This window comes from Bombus vancouverensis, chromosome 3, assembly GCF_051014615.1.
Source record: "Bombus vancouverensis nearcticus chromosome 3, iyBomVanc1_principal, whole genome shotgun sequence".
NCBI classification, from domain to species: Eukaryota; Metazoa; Arthropoda; class Insecta; order Hymenoptera; family Apidae; genus Bombus; species Bombus vancouverensis.
In genome coordinates this window covers 11,574,095-11,594,986 of record NC_134913.1, presented here as the reverse complement: position 1 = coordinate 11,594,986, position 20,892 = coordinate 11,574,095, and the positions used below count along the sequence as shown (strand labels likewise).

Here is a 20,892-nt window from a genome sequence, read left to right as displayed (position 1 = left end):
TCATCGTTATTAAGGTACAATAAATAGTAGAAAATATATGACAAGATTTATCGTTAGAACCGGTTTAAAATATATATCTAAATGTCTCACGTATAAATCATTATAATTCGAGGGATTATTAATTATAAGTAGATTTATATAGCCATGTCTGCGCCTAAATAAAAGCCAATATTAATTTTGGCAAATATACCTGTACGTTTTCAGTAATTGCGAAAACAGAAAATCCGAAATCCATCGTTTGCTGTAATTAATTCTACAAGAATTCTCGGGCCAACGTAGAATCGACAAAGTAACAGTTTTAAGACCGAGGAACTGGTAACTGTAGCCAAAAATAGTAGGGCTATCAGTTTCGTGCAATAGTTGCTAATGCTATTTAAGATCCATTTGTATTGACAAAATATGGATTTGCATGAACAGTCGCAGCCTGGTGATTAAGCCCGTGCGAAAGCATGTACAGAATGCATACAATATTCAACAAATATAAAATATAAAGTATCCAAAGTAAAATACTCGTTATAATATTTCGAGATAAAAATCTTTACTCTCGGCTTTTATCTCTTTCGTTCCAAAATGTAAATCTGCATATCCGCATGCACATGCACAAGTCTATTCACCGCTGTACCTTCTTATCTTTTTTTTTTTTTTTTTAAATATCTATTAAAATTACAATCAATTCTCGCGTTGAGAATTTTCAGTAATTTTTCTGGCGTGGCGCAGTAACGTGGCTGATTATTTATAATAAGTTAATACTTATTATAGATAAGTATAATACCTTCTTATCTTAACTTCTAATTTCCATATAGAAACGTACGAAACTGATAGGATGATGTTCATGCAAAATAAATTTTTGTTAGAAGCATTGACATTTTCGAATCTTGCTGTTGCGACTTTTCGCTGCTTTTCTTGCTTTGTAAGTGAATTTATAAAATAGTTTGAGAACCGTTGCCATACAAAATGGGTACATGGGCTAATTTGCAGTTCGTTTCATCGCGTCGATGGGAATTAAAGTGAATCTGGTTTTACGGTGGCCAGCGGCGTACAGTTCGAAACGATTTAAACCGTAGGTAGCAGCGCGTGCATAGTTCGGAACAAATAATCGTACAAACGGGAATTATTCGATCGTTTACGTTGCCTCGATTGTTCGAGCGAAATTGCGTGCACCAGAGTGAATGGAAATCAACCTTCGAACGGCACTCGTTCCGTTTTCTGCTTTCACGTGTGCAACAGTCCTCGTGATGCTTTTAATGCGTTAATCGTGTCATTTTTCACTTTTTTTTTTTTGAATACCTTTTTTTTTTAATCGGAAAGCTTTTTCATGTAAACATATGATAGGAAAGAGTAATAAACGACAATTGAAATTTATGGCGACGGCTAGGTAATTAATTGGAATGCCGAAGCACGCGACTTTTCTCTAGAATTGGATGACATCGAATGGAAATATAAAATATTAAAACGTAGAGAAGAGAAGAAACTTCTTGTCTTATCATGTACTTCATTTCAACTTGGAATGTTTGAACATTCTCCGATTTAAAAAATTTAATCTCGAAAATATATTGTTTATCATCGATAATGTTATGTAATGATATTGTTTATCGTTAATCTTAAAAAGCAAAAAAAAAAGCAAAGGAAAAAAATAGAAAGCGATCATATGATGCTAATCGATAAAATACATGTTCTATATATAAAAGCGCAAAGTTCATTCCTCTATCAGAATTCTATTCTGGTTTCATTAAAATTGCGCAGGGGATCTGATGAATAATCAATGAATAATGAATTGATTAAATTGATTAAACGAAATAATTCTTAAGATAGCGAAATTATGCGACGTCATTTCTGATAACATAAAATATCGCAGATTAACAAAGATTAATTGAAATGTAAAATTGAATATCATTGTCAAGGGGCTAAAAAGATTATGCATGTAACCATTTTTGATAAGATGAAATATTGAGAAACGTCTAATCCATCTTTCATCTTATTTACAATTATTATTAATAATAATATTTACAATTCACAATCGGACTTTAAGGATTTTCAAGTCACAGCTCGCGAAACAGCACCGAACACGCAGGCGCGCTTATAATGGGAAAGAATTAATTCTTAACATAATAAAAATTGTTCCGTGTCGGTCTTCAAGCTCGTGAAGAAACCGGACAGGACTGAACTGTTTCTGAATTTAAACGAAACGAGCATTCCGAACGCGGCGAGATAGCAGCCGGGAATAAAACTTAATGATACAACTTCCACTTTCATAAACGTGAAACTCTCACGTTGAATCCGGATCTCGAATGTTTGTGAAAATGAGTTTAGAGAGAATCGAATGACCGTTTAGATGGAAGAACAAAGAGTTGAATATCATTTCTTTTCGTTTAATTTCCATTCTGTATATTAAGTGGGAGATGTAACAAAATTTCGACGTTGTCTTTCGATTCGTCCGTTAAAAACATCGAGCTTGAAATTGAATAATGTAAACGTTATTATCTTGTATGAATTCTTTATGTCGCTTTCTTTTTCTGGGGACCCGAATTTACGTAAAATTCTATTCCACACACGAATCTGGCGTCTCGAAACACTCTTGCCTTGTTCCTCGAATTTCAACCACAAGACGATTCTACCTTGAAATTCTAAAAATCCTTCTCTTATATTTGCAATCCTGAGCTTGCACAAATTTCTCTCGCTCTAATTCATCCTTAAAAATTTTACATTTTCAAAGTCTCCTTCCTAACGTTTGATACCAGAAATGATATTAATATCACAATTCTGAGCATCCAAACAGAGTCTTAAGAAACTATTAATGGCAGCACTATTTTGACATTAATGAACCACTTAATGACAAAATCCGCAATCACTTAGTTGCCAACCCAATACTATTACATATGCTTATGTGTATGTAGTTTATTAAATAATCTAACCTGCAATAACTGATACGTTTGGAAATGGGAATTATTTATATAAACGCAGATATTTCTTATCACAAGATAATGCTGTAATAGTATGATGTAATACAAAACATCATTTCAAAGTGTAATCATAATAAATAGATGGAAACGTAAATGACATTCTTTATATGTTTCTTTCATTTTCTGTGACTTTAAGCGTGACGCCTGTACAACGTGCACTTGAATTTTTAATAGATAATGCACCGATAAACCAACAATATTTCGACGCAATTACATGCACATAGCAAATGCATGCTTCAAACAACATCATGCGATTGCTGTGTGTAGTATAATCTCATTATTCTTTATCGAGGTGTTTATAAAACTTATTTAAAAGATATCTAAATCTGGCTAATGGACTTATTCAATGGACAGGAAATGAAATATCGTAGAAGCTTGTAAAGGAAATTTCAGAGAATTCGTTATAAAGAACAAATATGTGAAAAGCTTCACAATGTTGAAATGGAATTATGAGCTTAAGAACGATTGGAATATCCAGTTCATTAAGAACCAGGTAATATACGCATAATTTATCGCATTATAAATACACCAACTTCCTTAAACTACATGAGACATAGTATACATAGTAATTGGAAGAAATAGTGACGCAAACAAATTATTAAGCGAATCTTCCGAGTTTTCTTTCCTAAGAACACAATGTTGAAGAAACGTTGCAACGTTAACCCTTCACGGATTGATAACATAAAAACATTTTGATTCGTTCAATTCTTTATGAAATTACTTTATGAAATTCTTATGAAAATTACCAAGGAAACGCTTTGGTTTATTCTATTCAAATTGATTCAGAATGATACTCAAAGTGTATCACGAAAAGAGAAGAACGTATCTAATGAAAATCATGCCAAAGCATTAGAAATTTGTCAAAAAAAAGATCGTAAGACTGTAAATCGTAGATGGCAAAGAGCGTATAATTCTAGTTAAATTTTCCTCAGCTTTCGCTCGGAATTTTTCCAACAACCTAACAACGTGTACTTCGAAACACATTTGTCAAAATCGAAATTTAATTAATCGATCGATGCTTCAACACGACCGATCAAAGCATCGCTAGGATCGATCATAGATCACAAGCAGGATGTTTCGTCAGAAATATCGGTCAGAAGTTGAATTCAACAAACGCAATTTCCATTTCTCTGTTTCATCCTGGTGATGGATGTTCGGCCACTTTCGAGGCACGTCTCATCCGTTCCGCAGCGAATTCGGTCGAGAGTTTCGCGCTGTGTTTCTCTCGCCGGGCGGCTGCAATAACTTTTCCTAAACCACGTACAAAACGTTCATGCTGGACGCGTTATGGATTTTACAAAAGAGCTTTCCAGCTTGCCCGTGGCGCGACGACGTCCTATCGATATATCGTTTCCACGCCTATAACTCCCTTCTTCGATCTCGATATAACTTCGAATTCTCGATCAACCCCTTTCATCCCTTCTGGAACAACGATTTCTTTTGTGCGATTTGTGAAAACGTAATGCATTGGAGGAACGTTTTCTCTAAAAGGGTTTCAAAGTACTTCGTAATAGTCGTGTGTGTGTGTGTGTGTATATATGTATATAAATATTGCGAAAGTAATAGAACTTACGACCACAATGGAACTCATTTAAATTTTAGTAATTTCAAGTTTATCAATCGGATCTAACGTCTGTAAATTCGGATACTGAATCCGTGAGGAGACAGACAATTCGCATAATTGGAATTACAAATTCACCGATTTCCTCCATCGTCTATTGCTTTTCATTTCTATTTTATGGAAGTTTACGTCTGGATATCTGAAATCCAATAGTCAGGTGTCCATTTGAGCGAATAAATGAAATTTTACTGCATGCGGAACAAACGAAGAATCTTTAAAGAGCGTTTGAAACTGTCATGTGAATCGAGTCCTTGAGACGATCGAACAACGAGCGTGTATGGTGATCGCGATCTAAATCTAAATTCCACTCGCTTAATTGTGAATTGAAGGATTCGAATCTAAAGATTCAAGAATTTCAATGATCTCGTACATCAACATAGCGAAAGAAGTGCGCTAGCGACTATAATAAAATTTCTCACATTTAGATAAGTATGTAGATTCAATCCAGGAATTCAATTAATCATGCACCAACCGTAATTTCATCAAATTAAATGAAATTTATGTAATTGGGTTTCTACTGTAATCGTCAGTACCTATCGATCCAATATTCGTATTTCTGCAATTTTACAGGCTCACGAAAGTATTCGTACACCTTGTAGACACCTTTTCTGAATATCCAATGTATGTTATCCATTATATTAATAAACCTCAATATTTGCTAGCTTTTATACGCTTAAAATGACTATTTATACTGTACACTGACTTTTTAATAAATAAATGTCTGCGATAGATATATCGTAACTCATGCGTGCATTTGCAGACAGATTTCAAACTTTATCGATACAACCATCGTAGTCCTGTCTCATTACAGTGCTAACGAGACTTTCCAAAAAAATTTCTACGGTAAAAAATTTCTGTGGTAAATTTTTCAAATATCCTCATCAGTCGGTGTATACTTCGCAGCGTACATTTTAAAAACACATTTTCGAGCTTGCTTTCGGGGAATTACTAAACAAATCCGGGGATTTGTCATTGTTTAAGAGCTAACGGTTCAATAACGCACCAGCGTGCATCGTAAATGGGGCAACGTGCTACTTTGTTCCCTTCGAGACATCGATTTTCCATCGACGGAATCGCGGTGAATCTTAAACGACGTTGCTGGGAGCTGGAGCACAAGTTTCTAATGTACCGTGCCGTATTTTCTGCCGGTGAAACTAGGTGTTGCTAGAAAATTAAACGCGAATTGCAAGGGTAACTTTGTCTCTCTGTGCCCCTCTGGAAAGCAAATTGATTTTATTACGCGAATCTTGCGATTCATCTCGAGTATCCTACCTTTTATCACGTTTGTATCTTTGCTTTTGGATAACAAAGCAAAGTTGTGACAAAGTTACTTCAAGTATGTCGTAGTATGTATATAATGAACAAATATCCTCAACTTTTATGTATTCTGAGGAAATCTATAATTGAGTGTCCTTTCTTTTTTTTTTTTTTTTTATAGGAATAGTTTCAAACTCTGCGACCTATTTTTCTCAAACTATTGAAGGAATTTCAATTAAAGTTCCATTCGCCCGGATAAATGATTTTACTGTGAGCTTCTCAGAAGAAAAGCTTTCTATTGGACAAAACGATTGGTTGGATATGTTTTTTCTTTCAATGCAGGCGTTGGTCTTCTAAATTCCTTTATTCAGAATGTTCAACAATCTGTTTCGAATTGCCGTGCCAAATTTCTATTGAATTTGTATCTCTATATGTTGAAAACACGAACATTAAAAACGTCAAGAACAGGCCAGGGATTTATTAATAAACACTTTATTATTCATTTCCGAAATAGAAAACTATTCTGTATCTGTGACTTGGAAAATTAAGAGAGAAAAGAAGAATTTAGCTGGTTCAGGAAAACATTATATATGCAAAATTAACGATAATACGTATTTTCAAGTTTCCTGTCACGGAAGTATTCTAGAAACGTAACTAACGATAACAACGCTGTTGTATCATTTATAAATAAACGACAATATTATTACAATTTTTCCAGATACGAAACACCGCAACAGAACCGTAAATCGAAGCGAAGGATATGAATCAACGAAACGTGTCGATAGAAGCTACATGCGAACAATAAATAAAATTCGAAATAACATTTCTCGCAAACAACGCGAATCACGTTTCGATTAAATTTTCTGCACATATTTATCACGCCATTCGAAAAACCATTCCCATTCTCGATTGACTCTGAAAATGCCATTTCGCCAAAAAAAATAAAATTTCACTCAATTAAAACACAGAAGAGGAAGAAAGACAGAGAAAATATTATTTCGTGACTGTCCAATTTATTTTCGCGTGAGGATCCACTCCATTTCCGGTTGCTGCGGCACGAAATGAGCCGTAAAGCAAGGCCGATCCAATATACGCGAGAGAATTCATGGCAAAGCATCCTCGGGAGCGATGCAATTCGCGACACGAGTGCTCCTGGCGTAATTAACTCGCGCGACGATTCAAGTCCTCGCGTCCGTTCATTGTTTGGCCCGCGAATGAAATTCTTCCATTGAAAATCGCGTCTGCCCGCGTCATTCCATTCGTTCTTCGTCCCGACCGAGTAATTTATCGACGAAGAAACCGGCTAACGTCGTCGCGAAGGTGATAAAACTAGGTTAAAATAATATGCACGCGAGGTCTTTATTAAGTATCGTTACTTTGCAGTCTAATATATGTGTATATGCGAGAAAATGTCGCTTTGCAGATACGCTTTTACGATATGGAATATACAAGGTGTCATAGAAAATAGTTGGACTTTATTACGATGCTTCAATTGTTCACGTGTCGAGCTTGTTCTTAGTTCAAGACGGGCTTTTAACATTTTAAGAAAATTTTAACCACATGAAATTGTAACGAGAAATCGCTAGTATTAATAACAATTCTTTCTTATTTTTGTCAAATTTGAGAAATTTGTTAACCATAGAAAAATATGATTCGGTTGAGAATACCTTTAAAAGTTCATAATATTCACCGCAAGGAATACTAAATGTTCGATCAATATTTTTGTCTAATTTCTTATAGGAATATTTATTCTCTTTTTATTTTTATTTTCTACTTTTCTAAGAAAAGATACTGCGTATACGGTGTGTTAAAGAGCAAGGTATTCTAGATATTAAGACAACGCAGAAAGTTTAAACGACGTTTCTGTATAGAAATTTTCCTCGTTGTCTTGATGTCTAAATTCATGCTTTATAAATATTGCCTATTTTTGTTTAACATCCTGTATATGCAGAAATTGGGCGTTTATCAAGACGCTTTATATCTGATGAATCTCATATGCTCACACTATACTTTTCATTAAAGTCGCTCACGTACATATTTAAGGTACGTAAAATAAACGACGATGTGCACCGCCTGTGGTGTGCAAGCCAATGGCTTGAACTAAAGCTCGCATAAAAACAGGGCAGCATAGAATGAACTATGCGTGATAGTACAGGTAGTAGTTGCAATAATTCTTCTTTTTTCTAAATCATGCCTGAAAAGCTAAATATGTGTACGTGTATTAATATCTCTCAAAAAGTAAAATAATATCAATCGTTAATTAATTTTTATTCCTTTCAACAAATATAAACTTTCGCAATTTTATAGCTGTCACTTTTTAACACCGCGTGTATTCACGACTAAAAGCTCTCGTTTGCACAGGTGTTAATAATAAAAGATAAATATTTGCTTACGCGTGGTGCTATATTATTTGCAAAAATAATACATGGACTGAAATGGAGTTCGTTATCATGTCATTTAACAAAAATAAATATTGTTAGATTATACTGAAGATACAATTTACATTATAATCGAATTTCGCATGTAATAATAATTATAGTAATATAACTATAGCAATAATAATAATGTAATGATAATAATATAAAAATAAAAAATATATATATATACAAATACACACATATCAACGAAACAAGTATTGTCAATATTTATCTCTTACTAATAAATAATATTTTCTTTCATAACGCGCAGTTAGCATTACACTTCCCTGACCAACCATTATCTTTAACATTTCCTCAGTTCCGTATCGATCGATTCGTATTCACAGTTTCTATATCGTAGTTTTGATAATATAATCCTTCACTATGGTGCAATTTTTAAACCTCTTATCTCGCACTCTAAATTCGTAACGCCGGAAGTATTATATTTCTAATTATGCTGGCGAACCTCGACAATACAAGCGATACAATGAAGATCGCAGTATCATACGAATACCGTTATTACGCGCCGTTTTATACGGGTCACAAAACCGGCAGAAACCTTTCCGGGTAATAGCGACTAAATTAACAACGGAATTTATACAGGAAATGTGTCGAATGATTGTATATCTTTTTTTAAATGCTCTGCAGATTAGTTGGAATATCGCGACGCACTATCACGCATACTGCAACCCAAATTTGTACAATACTATTGTATCTTGCCTGATTATTATAATATTATCGTATCTTGCTTTTTTATTATTTTTCTTAGGTACCGGGAAAAATTCGCGAGGATTTCCAGGAGCAAAATCAAATATTCCGAATCTTTTCGTAACGTAATTTCATTTAACGCTATAATTACTATTTACTTTGACAACTCTGTTCTGCAAGCTCGTGCATTTCTTCGTTGTAAAAAGCTCGACATTTACTTGCAAAACACGAACTAACTGATGTTGATTCGACCTGTGTATCATTTTTAAAATTGTTAATTAATTGTCAAAGAAGTTTGACACTGATCAAGAATAGGTGGTAGTTAGAGAGGACAGATCTGGATTGTAAGGAGGATGCGGTCAAAATTGTTATCTGACATATTTTATTTTTTGACAAATTGAAAAAGGAACACGAAGCCGAGTGTTATCGTGTAAAGAAAGACCACCTTTCTTGCTTTTGAGTGGCGGTTGAACTTTTTTGAATTGCATACCAACTGCATAGATCAAAGTTTCCGCTGATATTAAACTTTATGCATTATATTTAGAAATCACCGACCGAAATTCCATGTTAGTTCATAGTTAACAAAAAAAATATAACTTTTCCTAATGTTTACATAATGTAAATATGTATATACAGGGTGGTTGGTAACAGGGTGGTACAAGCGGAAAGGGGGTGATTCTACGCGAAAAAAGAAGTCGAAAATATAGAATAAAAATTTTTCGTTCGAGGCTTTGTTTTCGAGAAAATCGACTTTGAATTTTCGCTCGGTACGCGTGCACTTTATCGCGTCTCGTTATAACGGATCTCACTGTAGATCGTTGTCTCGATGGAAAAATTAAAAAAAAAATTTTTATTCTATATTTTCGACTTCTTTTTTCGCGTAGAATCACCCCCTTTCCGCTTGTACCACCAGTTACCAACCACCCTGTATATGCATTTTATGTGCGTGCGTACGTGTGCTGAAGTAAGAAAATTTGTTTAGTTCAAAGCTAACTGTAATATTAATTGCAAGATTGGATATACTTCCGGTGTACTTGACTCTAGTAGTCACTTAAAATTTTCGCGCGCTAATTTAGGCACATATACACTACCATGCAAAGCTATGTATCAAATAAAATTGCTTTTACAAATGAATAATAAATATAAAAACGCTTGATGTTTATTTTTAAATTTATTGTTAATTCCATTTTAACAAGGAACATCGATCAATTCGAAATAATTAATATTTCTTATTTTTATTATTTATCATCCTACGTTTAATATTTCAAACAATTTTTCAAAATCAAGACAAGCTGCAAATAAGTATGTTCACAAAGACGAGATTCGAGGACTCGTGTCTTTTTGCACTATATAGAAATATTTCCTAGCTATAATTGCTATTACTATTATTATTCATAATTTACTCTGTATTTCATAGATATACATATTTCTACCAATGGATTTTTCCTACAGATATAATACATACATGAATTATTAGATTCCTATCATAGATGGTCTAAGACTTCGCACACTACTACATGTATAGCATTTGCAAAGTAGTAGAAAGAATCACGTTTTCTGGTATCTACAATCACATGATAAACACAAACTGACAATACAAATTAGCCAACTAATTTTCTTAACATCTCAAGCTTTCCTAACTTCTAAAAGTCCCTAGCGATCAATGAAATGCAGAAAGAAGAGGGGGAGGGGCGAGCAGAAGAGAAAAAGGAAAGAGGCCCAAAAAAGGCTGCCACTAAACAGCTATTAAATGCACGAAATGATAAGAAGCACGGGGCTATCGTATATAAGTGGTATACCTAATTTATCGATCCATACAGTGTATCAAGCATCCCGCATATACGCGAGACTATAATGTTCGAGCACGTAGTGTTACAAATCCAATCACAAGAGGTCCGCGTGACTCGTTGAAAGCCGCGATCGTGTGGGTCGAGTGTCGTGAACAATTCTCGTTACAGTACAACGAGCAGTCTTTAAAGGCTTCTCGTGCGAGCATCGATAAACTGCACATATGTACATGCGAACCATGTTTTCATAAAGCTCGCTTAGGCGTATTTGCTTTTGCAAACATGCCTTATAGTTCAAACGTATCGGTCCATCATCTTTGTTTTTTGCTTTGAAACATGAGACCGAAATTTGATCAAATCGTCGTCGAAACTTCCAGAGTACGACATTCTAGGAATTTTAACGCCGAGGCTAACGATGCATTTCTGGATTACCATATCAGACTGATTTATGAAAGTTTATGAATATTCATCGAAGAACATTTTTACTTATCTTATGCGTATTAATACAATTTTTCGAAAGTTCGTTAACATCGTAATGAGATATGATTATCCTAGTTATGTTGTTAAAGTATGAAACAAATATAAAAATGTATATAAATGTTATTCTATTACATGTATTTCGTGTAAGTCACAAAAGTAATTTATGCATCATCCATTGGTACCAGAACGGTCTCACGAATATATATGATATAATACTTATTTAATAAAATGTCTGATTAGCTGATCAAATACTTCTGTGACGTTTACCAAATGTACGCCTGCAATAAATGTTTTACAACTTCTCCGTACCTACACATTTCTTCTAAACTCCATAATTCTAAACCATAATAATGATGAGCTAGTCAAGTCTCAAAATCTTTAGTATAACGTACCAAAGAAACAAAAGCGAAATGTACTAATCAAGCTTCAAGATCTTTTGCATAATACATAACCTCTATATTTATAAAATCTCTTTATAGTAACAGATAAATATGTATTATCCCCGGCCTATTGTATGATAAAGACATGAAAAATAAATAGAAAAATTGGAGGTTATTCGTGCCAAGTTAGTTATTGCGCGTACATCTGTAAATGGTTAATTGTCATCATGGTCGCGAATTTTACGACGCACTACCAGCGTAGTAGCTACGGCGTAGCACAGGTTTCTAAGAGGCTTCCAGTGAAATCGCTTGTTTCAGATAAAAAATAATACGCGCCGCTTATCCGCCGATTACGAAAGACCTGTGCGTGCACGTCCACGTAAAAGACTTCGTGAATTTACAAATTACTCTTTTCACTCAATGCACGTTTTGTTCACGGTTTATTTCACTCATGAAAGTCGTCATCGTCGTCGTCTCGCGGCCCGTTTCGTTCTCTCCCTCCCATCGTTTTTCTTTGTCGAATGCATCACAGCACTTGCGACTGTCGCGACACACCGGCTTACCTTAGCGTTAATGTTTCACGTTCGAGAGCCCTTCGCGTGAATTAAACTACATTACTCATTGCTTTGTTAAAGGATAATTTGCTGGACAAAGCAAAGTTAGTTTCATAAAAAGAATAATTTAATTTTGTAAGAAAAATTGTATTTCGTACTTAAGATACTAATGTATCGAACACAATCTGTGCTACATGGATCATTAATAGTTAATACACGTGGCTTAAATTGAAAAGCATACGAAATGTGTTGATATTTTGACAAATTTAACTTTAATATTTTTTAACAAGCTTTTTCTTGAGAATTATGAAGTATTAGTATACATGGAATAATAGGTTTAGGTGGAACACCCGTCAAGAGTTCTTGTTACTACTTAGATGTTAGCAGAAACAAATCCTATTAAATTAGGTTATGAATTCGGTGTGTTTCACCTTAAGCTTATGATTTATACTGGTAATTTGAGATGACATTTTTTTAGGCTAATTAAGGTAATTATTTGTAGTATTCCTTTTTGTGTCAATATTTGGATAATATTCTCTACAGCTTTATGAAGGCGTGAGCTCAACGGGAAATAAAAATATTTTTATGATATTGTTTTCGATTCTTTGTATCGTTGGATTTATTTTTTATTATCTAAATTCCTCTTTTATCTTCCGTATTTAAATTGTGGAGTCGAAGTAACTTTTTGTTAACCGTAATAAATTAAATGTATGAAACTGTTTGATAGAATTTTATTTTCAGTTATAAATGAAAGATAGTTAATAAATATTGAAAAAATAAAACGAAACACGTATATTCAATTTTTTAAATTACATTTGTTTTCAATAAATTATCACAAAATATTTTTCACTAGCTAGCACCTGCAATCGAAATACCCTGCGACGAATATCGTTCGACACGTATCGAATTCAAAAACGAGGCGGATGTAGTGCATAAAATATGAGGTTAGTCGACATTTCACCGTTTCGTGCATAATTAAGGCGAGAAACAGAGAAGGGAATACGTTCTAACAATAAAATCTTACCGCAATTGCTTGGAACCATTTAATCTCATCGCGCGATGCTACAGCCGGGTTTAAAACGGATTAATTAGCAACGTTTAATAACTATATTCTTCCTGGCGTCCATAAAAAGAAAAATCCTTTTAGAACCAATTATACAGCAAGCTTGAATTGAGTCAGGACGTCCCATTTCCAAATAGACGACAATGAAATATTCATTTCGGTATAAATGGCAGATATTAACCTTATCTATTGCCTGATATAAAATTATCGAAGATCGTGATAGTTGTAGAAATTAGTATCTATTAATGGATCTTATCTTATCAAATATTAAAAATTAATCAGTGCATCTTTCCCAAAAATATTCTTCGTTTTTTATGTTATCAAAATCAGGGACTTTTTTTGTAACTGGATCGTCTAAAAGCAATATATATATTCAGTTACGAAAGCAATATATATATATATATATATATATATATATATATATAGTGACTCAAGAAAGTATTTGAACATTTATGGAAACTTTTTACAAATATATTATGCAAAACATTAAAAAATTGTATTAGTACTATAATGAGACACGACTACCGTGATTATATTGGTGAAATTTGAAATGAATCTTAAAATGTATATAGAAATTACAAGATGTTTGTTGCAAACATATAGATACTTAACAAAAGTAGACAAATTATTTGTACATCCAATTTTTCCACTATATTAGTAAGCTATAGTATTCAATTTGACTATCTTCATTTCCTATTATGTGTTTCAGATGGCTGTTCACACTGTATATTAATTTTCAACAAAATATATGTTTGAAATAAATATTTTGTAATTTTGAGCCATGCCTCATTATAGTACTAATGAAGTTTTAAAAAGTTTCCCATAACGCACATGATATACCTATCCGCAAGTTTCCCTTGCAAAGTTTTCGAATATGTACTTCCGTGAACTACTATAAATGCCGATACTATGTTCTAAAAAGATAATGCTGTTATTCTAACCTCTGAGATAAACGAGATTTACCGAGCCGCTGCGCACGATGCGCCCCCAATTTTCCAAATTCCTGAACTGCACGCTATGCCGGCAGGAAATTTCATCATAACGTGATTAGCCGAACGCAAATCGTTCGTGTATTTATCGTTAGCATTACAAAGCGCTGCTTCAAAGTAAAATATGCTAATCATTGGCATTATCAGGTGTATGGGATTCCGTGAATGCCATCTCGGAACGACAAAACGTGATTTTAACACGTTAGCCCCGCGATCACGTTTTCCAAGACTATTACCGCAATGGCAATCGTTTGTTCTAACTGCACATAGGGGTCCGGCCGATCGGTACACGTGTCCTTGCAGGTCGAATAACGTATCGTCTTGAACTGGCCAATTCACTCATCAACCGACGAGAGAGAACTTTACACGGCCAGACCTTTCACTCGTTTTATTAATCACCACCGAGGTATGCTGCATTTACCTATTTAACGTTCTTCGATGGAAAGAACCGGCTTTGTCTTCATGAATTATTTATCCATCCGTTAATGAAGGTTATTCGCGGCGAACCGCCGCGGTATAGATCGTACGTTATTCCACGTAAGGACAGGAAAAAGAAATTATTATTGTTCGACATTTTCACGCGTGCTTCGAAGCTCTTATATCTCTGGTGGGCGGGCAAAAGAGTGTAAGTGTCAGAAGTATTAGTTTTACAGTTTAAAGTCCAAAGTAAGGTTAGGTGTTAGATTTACAGGATATATAATTAGAATATCAGGTAAAAGAGCGAGAAAGAAATGAAACTGACCTGTACCAAAAGACCAAAAGACAACAATACGGACGATATTAGCGTATTTATTCCGTTGATCAAAATCTGACTTACATAACGTATGTACCCTTTCGTCCATCCATCAAATATATTGTCTACGAATTTTTATATCTCAATTTTGCTCTCGTCTCAATAGATAAAGATTCTTAAAAAGAAAAATAAGAAATCGTGTGTATTAATGTTTCTTTTTGATCTTAGATAAGATTAGAGAATTTGTTAATGACAAAAAAAGAAAAAAAGAATAATTAGGTTGAAAATGAGTCAAGGGGCAAGGGTTAATACATTATGGGGATTCGATGGAAGACCTTGGGAATACAGTAAAAGACGAGCAGGTGTGCCGCATTCCTTTAAACGGAATACCGACATAGCCGGTAGAATAAGATTACTCGCTTCACGACCGGACTGGCAAGAACGAGATGGAATCCGCGCGGTACGGTTCTACGGTGAATCGGAAATGCGTAACGCACGCCGCACTAAAACGATATATGTGTACTTAATAGGTGAAAACGATATAGAGAGGCCGTAAAATCAGTGGGAAATCGAAGGTTTATACGTTTCGACTGTTTCGAAATGTGTAATTTGAGATGTATTTGAGAAGATACGGGCCACGAGACCCTATCAGGACTGGCAGAGATGCAAATCTGAAGTACTATTTCTTCTTGTCTCTTTCAAAAGTATACTATGATATCGAATAAAGTACATAGCGTGAAAGTATGCTATAATAAGTTTAAAACGTACAAGCTAATTTTCATTAATACAATCACTATTATTAAGCGACAACGACAACGTAATACGGAACGATTTTAGTAAAAGATTGTGAGATAAACATCAACCCACAAGATCTAAAATGGTTCAAGAAAATGTGTATATTACTTGCGGTTGTATCAATGGATGTTCCGTAAATGCTTTGATATACAATTTCCGTATATCTATTGTATCCACCAAATAGCCAACACACATCATTGCAAAAGTCGCATAATTAGTTGCGTAGTCGCGTCTACGCGAAGAAACTGTCCCGTCTATACCTATATATACCTATCCACGCAGCACCGTTACATTGCAACACCACATGGTCGAGTATCGGTCGCGTGACACGAGCTAAAAAGATATTACCCAGTTTTATCCTCGGTCGAGACCGCGCTCTTTCGATCGCTGTTTGGCTAGCCTCCGTTTCGCCCTCGGTCTCGTTTTCGTCCCGGGCAACACTACGTGATATTACTTGGTGAAATAAACGACCGTCGAACTTCGTGCTCTACGAGGCACCACATAAAAGTCTGTTATTAGAAGCCCATAGTGGAAATAGCCGGCGTGGAAGTCATCTCGGCACGTAACGAGGTATCGATACGTCACTGCGATCCCGGACGCACGTATAGGTATATTCACGCGATCTTTTTTTGTAATGCTATACACGCGAATGAAACGTTTCATGGAGCACCGGACTGTTTGTGGCAACACGAAAAGAAAGCGGGACGAGGAATGCAACACACACGACGTAGTGATGGATCAGACTGGCGAGAGACGCCAGGTGCTAGAAGCAAACGATCGGTCAAACTTCTCTCTCGAGATGACGACGGCGATGAATGCACTTCACACGACGGCGTTCTACATGACACACGCGGTTCTCATGACTGTAAATATCTACTTTTCGTAAGCAACGACTGATTAGCACGAATTTCATTGATACACACCTCTTATGACCTAGTAACAAGAACGCCTCCAGGTGCACATCCCGTACATCGCACATACGTGTACATCCGACACTGCAGAGCCACTGAAAGCAGCGCCGAGGTTAGGCTATCGTAGTGGGGACACCTGTTCGACATCCGTAGCAGCACTTTCTACGCTCTGACGACGGTGCGTGGCCTCCCGATATCGATAGTGGCCACGATCGCCGATATACGCACTATCGAGAGCTCCCGTCGACCGAATCGAGATTTATCGGACGCGAACAATTGAAGTCTTCGACTCCATTCACGCTCGACTCGTTCTCATTGATTCCACTGAGACGATCGGCGCACCTCTTGTGACTGCTACAGGAATTACTGTAGTCGTTTCTGTAATCGTATGTGGGTCAGTAACGAAGTTTGAAACATTCAGGCATGGATAAATTTTTATAAATCGATTCTTTCGAACATAAAAAAATGAAAAAGATAAATTGTACATATAATACCAGATGGGGTTGCCAATAAGGAATTCCTACGTCTCAAATTTGGTTAAGATTTTAATATCGTATATTTACGAAATTTTCATCGTTTATATAGCAGATTTTAAACGCTGGATAGGATTAAACGTATTACAAAGATAATTCTGAAATTATTTCTTTCTCCATTTTTCGTTATTTTTAGTATGTATTTCGTTTAGATATATGTACATATCTATGGTCAATGTCTATATATAGAATTAATGGAAAATTTAATTAGTGGTAGTAGAAATACAATTTTGTATGTATAAAAAATTCTGTCACTTGATCTTTCTTTTAGTTTTAATTGTGATACATTCAAGCACGATGTACGCTTTATATTTTATTATATATGTAATTTTTTCGTAACTATCTTATCGTCTGAAGGTAAAGTATGATTTTTCTTTCAATATCTATCTTACCATAAACAGAAGACACTGTATAGAAATTATAGTATCTTTTTTAAACATGTAATTACGTTATTATTTTGGATATAACCATTTACTAAGCATTTACATAGATAAAAATAAAAAATAAATCATATGTCGCGTTCTGAAATACCGATCTAGAAAATCGGAGTGTTTCTTATGCCCTCTGTGAATTGCTACGACGAATATAGGAATTATATTTAATGCAATCAATGAAAGAAATAAAATGCATGTTAGTAAAATGAGGTACGAGCCGAAAACTCGCAATTCTATATAGAATAAAGAATAAAGAAAGCGATAAATATGGACTTGGCGCTTACAGAGCATCGCATCACGTTCTGTAATACCGACCATTCAGAGGTATTACTACGCTCTCTATAATTTATGACATAGCGTCGGGTGTAATTAGCCTATTTAAACGCAGACCATTTATTTAAATAAAATTTTAATTAATGCTCGATTAAGTTAGTTTCTAGTGGTTAAATTCATGTATCTGAATGTGAAGTACCATTTTATGAACGAGAAATCGTAAGTAATAAAGAGAATCAATGAGATCTTATTATATGAATTTCAGTCATATGAACTATTTATTCCGCGACATTTTATATAGTCGATTATAAGAAACTTATTAAGCCGTTCGTGAAACTACCATTGATTTCTAACATCGTAGATCGGACTTGTTCGATAGCATGCGAAATGAGGCGGTTTGCGAACCGCAAAATATTCGTTGGAAAGGCGTGACAGGTTTGCACGAGTAAAAATAATTGACTCGTACAATCGGATATACATTTTATTGGTCCAGCTGTTCAACTACATAGAACTATTTATAAAACTTTTACAAAATGCTCAACGCTTCGTAATGGGAGACCTTGCGTATTTCCTTCTCTCTTCCCCTCTTCCTCTTCAATCGTCTCGTATTTTAAAAAGTAAAGAAGTTACGATTTCCCGTAAATGTCGGTTTACAAGAAGCTTTCACAAGGATCAAGTATTACATTTTACGTGTGTCTGTATACGTGTCTTTACGCGTGTACGTGTACGTGTGCGTGTATGTATGCGTGTGTACAACAGGTTATCAGAGAATTCCTCGAGATACATCTACGAACAGAGTTTCGCGGATAGCGGATTTTTGAAAGCAATTTGCCGCCTCCAAGTCTATCGTGATTGCGCAAATACTTTCCGCTATATCCCAGCCTCTGTTCTTCTATGAAACTTTCGTGCGAAAATTTGCCGTTCGGATCGAAAAAGTTCCCTTTAAACGGCCATCGACGACGATATCTCGAGAACGACGCGCCGAGAATCGCTCGAATATCTATAGGTTTGTTCGTAGCCTCGCTTTACACGCAGAATCTCTTTCTTTTTTTTTTTTCTTTTTTTCTTTTTCCCCTTTAAGCGTACATTTAGTAGTTACGAACGAATGGAAAATGGTACACGAATAGAAATCGAAAAATCTGGTCTCTACGTTCTTAGTTCTTACGACGTTTCGCTAAAATTGGTACGAGGTATAAAACTCGATTTCACGCTGCTGCATTTTGAATTTCGCGCTCGAGACTGTTCGTTCAATATCGTGGGAGGATTATGTTTGATTTGTCGTAATAAAATTGTGAAATTCGGTGAACCTATATACTACACCTAACACTGGTAATTAATGTATGCAATTATCGTTTGATTTTATATGCGCGTCGATTGTTAACTAACCAAACGATAAATTTATTTATTTTCCGTAAAGTTAAATTTGCTATCTTCTCTGCGAAGATATTAACGATAATATGTTTCTATTATCAGTAGTCGATAGCAAGTAATTATAAAAGGAATTAAACACACGAATGCCTGTAATTAGTATTAATTAACAATTAATAAATATATTTACTTAGTACGACACATTAGTAGCGGTATAATAACAGCGTGACAAGTATAGAAACTGTGTCGGGCGAATGGAAATGCAAAGTATATGAAAAAACGTATACAGGGTGGTTGGTAACTGGTGATTCTACGTGAAAAAAGGAGTCGAAAATATACAACAAAAATTTTTCGTTTCAGGCTTCGTTTTCGAGAAAATCGACTTTGAATTATAACGGTTCTCACTGTAGATTTTAAAAAAAATTAAAAAAAAAAGAAAAAATTTTTATTCTATATTTTCGACTTGTTTTTTCGCGTAGAATCGCTTGTACCACCAGTTACCAACCACCCTGTATATAGAGAAAAGAATAGAATTATTTACTCGTATATTTTATAAAAAAAATCATCCAAATCCTTAAAACATAGCACTGCAAACGTAGAAAATTTCTGCGGAAATAGATTGCCGATGCCTTGATCACATTTTGTCGTAACAATACCAGTAGAATGAAAATGAAAACTTAATAACATTTTATTTGATAAATCTATGAATATTCAGTTACTTGAAATAAAATAAATATATATCCTTTTTCAAATTAATGCATTTTTGTTTATGCATATATAAAAATTTGTCAATACATGTAAACTTATCAAATCAATATGTGCATACATTGACCAGTTAGTGTACATGTCTGCTGAATTGATACATTTGCTATAACAAAGATCTGATGGACCGTAAAGATTAGAAAAAGACTCTGGTCTTCTATGTTTCTTCGTGGATAGAAAGCTACGATTGTATTGTAGAAAAAACACTCGAGATACTCGTGGACAATGAAAAGGGAGGAACTGTCGTACGATGCTTGTTAAAAGGTCTCTGCGAACCTTCCTTCCTATCATTTATGTTTCGTTAATTTGCGTTTGTCGTTTGATCGTTCGATTTCGAAGATACAAATTTCAAACTCCTCGTTCGGTTCGATTAAACCTACGTGAAATTTCTCGAAAATGTTTAAAAACTTTTAAAAATTCCTTACGGGGAAGCATATGGAACATAACACGAAAATGGTTTTCTTTTGGTTCGTTAACGATCCAGTACGATAGAATATTATCGAAAAACAAAGTAATTTGTTTCATTAAATTATGAAAACGCATTAGATTAATAAATGCTTCACTGAAGTTCATTCGAAAGATTAGAAATACGAAAACGTTTCAATAATTTAAGAAACGTAATTTATTTATCAAATTCATCAAAATTGATCAAATTCAATATTTCGTACTCCATGAAATTCTGCGGTCTATGTGGAAGACGAAATAGCAATTTCTATCTGTGAAAAGCAATTGGATCAACGAAGCATCTACATAAATCTTAAGGTGCTAAACAAAATTTGCTATTTCAAATATTTACCTAATATTAGATCAAACTCGAATATTAAACAACGTTGTATCAACAGAATGTTGATCCTTAACAGAAAGAAA

At 34.7% G+C, this 20,892-nt stretch overlaps 1 protein-coding gene and 1 long non-coding RNA gene across 4 annotated transcripts in view; one reads left to right on the top strand and one right to left on the bottom strand.

Moving 5' to 3' along the window:
• Positions 1–16,807, bottom strand: part of Pgant5 (polypeptide N-acetylgalactosaminyltransferase 5) — a 40,181-nt gene extending 23,374 nt beyond the window's left edge. For 2 of the 3 annotated variants that reach the window (XM_033349064.2, XM_033349066.2), the window contains exon 1: positions 16,668–16,807. The gene's annotated coding sequence lies outside the window, so the exon portion shown is untranslated. Of the gene's footprint in view, positions 1–16,092; positions 16,228–16,667 lie in introns of those variants that run through there. The other variant, XM_033349065.2, reaches the window with a different exon arrangement.
• Positions 14,572–16,819, top strand: LOC143302529 (uncharacterized). Its single transcript, XR_013058109.1, has 3 exons — positions 14,572–14,841; positions 15,480–16,609; positions 16,682–16,819. It is a non-coding gene; the product is annotated as an uncharacterized LOC143302529 (long non-coding RNA).
• The last annotated feature ends 4,073 nt before the right edge of the window (positions 16,820–20,892 follow it).